Here is a 3,723-nt window from a genome sequence, read left to right as displayed (position 1 = left end):
TATATATATATATATATATATATATATATATATATATATATATATATATATATATATATATATATATATATATATATATATATATATATATATATATATATATATATATATATTGTGAAAAACTATTAAAGTAACATTAAAATTACATATTCAACAAAAATGGTTAGAACATTATGGAAAATATATTTTAAATTTTGATCCCGATATTACTTTAATTAGGCCTAGAATGTTCTAATGAATATACGAAATGTCGGGGGTGTCACGAAAGCTCAGACCACGAAAGCTCAGACCCCCTAAGACCTAAGATCACGAAAGCTAAGACCCAACACCTAAGATTACAAATATTTATCTTTCGCACCTGCCTTGTATTTTAACTCCCAACATTTATTCTGAATACCACACCTTAGAATTGGCACTTTCATGAAAAAGAATCACATAAAAAGTAACAAATACATTTTTAAATTGATGATTTTACAGACGTTTTTCTCGCACACAAAATGACTAGCCTACGCAGTACAGTAGGCCTACCCTGCCATGGGCCATGTTCAATGTTTTTGTTTCTATGGAACGTCAAAAGAGCAAAAATTATATAGAGGGCTGAAAACTCTGTGGAGTCCATCTACAGTGTGGATGGAACAATGTAAAATTAAAATTGTAATGATAATAGTATAATCATGCAAGTACGAAGAAATAAATACTGGCAAATAAATTTTAACTTAAAAGTTTTTTTGTTTCGTTTTCTTTCTGTTGTTATACTTGTACTATTATTGTTGCTCTTTTGGCGCTCCATAGAAACAAAAACATTGAGCGGGGAGCTCGAGAAGTTACATTACAGTATACAAAGAAACACGCCTGTAAAATCATCAATTTAAAGGATTTATTTATTTGTTATGTGTTTCTCCTTCTGAAAGTACTTATAAGTCCTAATTTTAAAGTGTGGTGTTCAGGATAAAGTTAGTCAACAAATTTGGAGTCAAAATACAAGAAAGGCAGGTGCGTAAGAAAAACATCCCCTGAAGCAACACAATGGAGTAAATATATACCAACAAACAACCCGTCAAGTTTGTTTGTTGTAAAGAAAAAATATACATTTACTCAACGGGCGAAAATAATGTTTGTTTATCTATGTTTTGCGGTAGTATTAAATTATATTTATGGTAATAAATGAAACCTACTGTGTTTAAAATTATATATGGATAAACAAGTATTGTTTTTAAGCTGTAGTATATCTTAGTATTTGTAATCTTAGGTGTTGGGTCTTAGCTTTCGTGATCTTAGGTCTTAGGGGGTCTGAGCTTTCGTGGTCTGAGCTTTCGTGACACCCAAATGTCGGTTATGACAACAACTGCAGGAACTGTAAAAGTTCATAGAGTTTATTTTAGATTAATGAAAATTCACACAGATTATGTTCGATTGTTAACAATAGGTTAATCAACTGATAACACCTGAACACTTTAGGATGGAAAACATTTATAGTTATTAATATTTTGCGAATAACCACATAGGACATGCTTGATAACTCATAGTTCTAGAAGCAGCAATGAAATTACTATTTTCCAAAATGTTGCATACGATGGGGTACATGGCAGGGCGTACGATGGAGGTACACGAGCTTCCGTCCGTACTACGGGTATACGACGTGGACGTACGACAATGATACGCGGGCGTACGGCGGGAATACGCAGGCGTACGACAAGAATACGCGGGCGTGAGACGGAGATACGCGGGCGTATGACTGAATACGCAGGTGTGGGCGCGAAAACACCAATTAATAATTGCTTAGTTCAAATATTATACCACCATCATGGGCCGGAGGCGATTTTTTTTTTCGTACATAAGTTGGGGACCCCCTCATGAAACGTCACAAAATAAATATGAATAATTCATCAGTTCAATTTTCTTGTTCCGTGTGCACCCAAGCGTATAGCAACAAGAAGTGATTACACAAGTGCGGTACGATTCTAGGCCTATCTCCGCTGTTGTTGCGGCGTGCGATTTCATAGAAGAAAAGCGGCGTTTTGTGTGGATTGTCGAAATAATCAGCATTTAGTTTATGGTGTTTTTAATATAATTTATTACTAAAGAATTACGTGTTAACATTATAGTATCTATTAATACTATTAGGCCTAATTATTAGTCTCTAAACCCATGTCTATTCTAGTGTAGTAGCTGTGTGGGTGTGTGTGACGTGTGTGTGTTAGGTATGAAACAATCCGAGTAAAATAAGTCAGCAAAATTAAACAATAAACATTACACAAAAATAAATGTTTTATTCTCGTGGGTCTAATCTTCCCATCTCATGTGTTCATATACGCGCATTTTTAAAGTTCCTTTGAGTACATGTATAATGTTTGATAATAAAATAGCAGAATTAAAAAAATACAGTAAACAAATTATACACATTCTATATTCTTGTGGGTCTAAGCTTTCTTTGGGCTATGTCCAATGAATTACTACTTAGTTTAATGTCTTGCCTAGCTGTCGATTAGCCTCGACTCGACACATTTTGCATAGTGGTGTGTGTGAGAAGAGTGCGCGAAGGCAATCGCGTGAATTGACTTAGAATACTAGGCCTACTGTGTAGAAAGTATCGTATCTGGTATCGCAGTTGTGTAATCACTTCTTGTTGCTATACGCTTGGGTGCACACGGAACAACAAATTTAACTGATGAATTATTCATGTTTATTTTGTGACGTTTCATGAGGGGTCCCCAACTTATGTACGAAAAAAAAAATCGCGGGCCGGAGATAGACATTTCAATATTAGAATGGTTAACACAATCTAAAATAATGTATCAAACTAGTGTCTGTTTGTTCTAAATGTAATTCTAAAGTATGCTATGGCCCGGGCATGGTACTAAACGATGTAATTTTATGTTTCTTGCGAGACACGACAAAGGAATTTAATTGTGTCGGTTTTGAAGAACCTGTTTAATGCACGATTATGACGCTTCCCTGGAGGGATGCGGCGGGCATTAAGATGCCCACAACTGATGTATTGTATAACACTTAATTTCCATTCAGCAGCGTAAACAACATTATTTGATTTGAATAAATACATTTAAATATAAAATTACTGTAATGGTTAGAGAATTGTAAAGTTATAAAGCGATTACCAAAGTACAAGTAAAGGATAGAGATTGAATTAAGGAGAGTAATTTTATGGATAAAAAAATCACATTAAAAAAAATGTGTGATAAAAATTATTTTCAATGTGAACGAAGGAGAATAGATGAAGTTGATCGATCTGATATCAGTGATTTGTCAGATTAGATGGATGAATGGTTAACGAACCAAAATAATTATGAATGAACGAACAAATGATAAAGAAAAAAAATAACGTGCATGTTTGAACTTTGACACTCCGAATTAACCAATGAAAAAGGTCACCCATTGAATCCTGTCGTAAGTATCACCTATTCAATAATTAATGAGTAATTGAAGATGCAATCAAACTATTTCATCTTCATCATTTTCTACCAGTTAAACAACATAAGTAATGCAATGAATGAATATGCATAACTATACATTATCTTACATCCATACATAATATAAAGTGGACGCACATTGTGGCACCAGACTAATTGTCTTTCATTATATATTCCTTTTATTGATTTTATAAAGGTAATGCAAGATATTAATTGTTCTGTACTTTACCGATTAACATTATTATTATAACACATTAGAATGTCAACATATGTACTTATAGTACCTTTTTTCCCG

Source organism: Antedon mediterranea, chromosome 5, assembly GCF_964355755.1.
Source record: "Antedon mediterranea chromosome 5, ecAntMedi1.1, whole genome shotgun sequence".
Taxonomy (NCBI): domain Eukaryota; kingdom Metazoa; phylum Echinodermata; class Crinoidea; order Comatulida; family Antedonidae; genus Antedon; species Antedon mediterranea.
Note: the sequence above shows the minus strand (reverse complement) of the source record.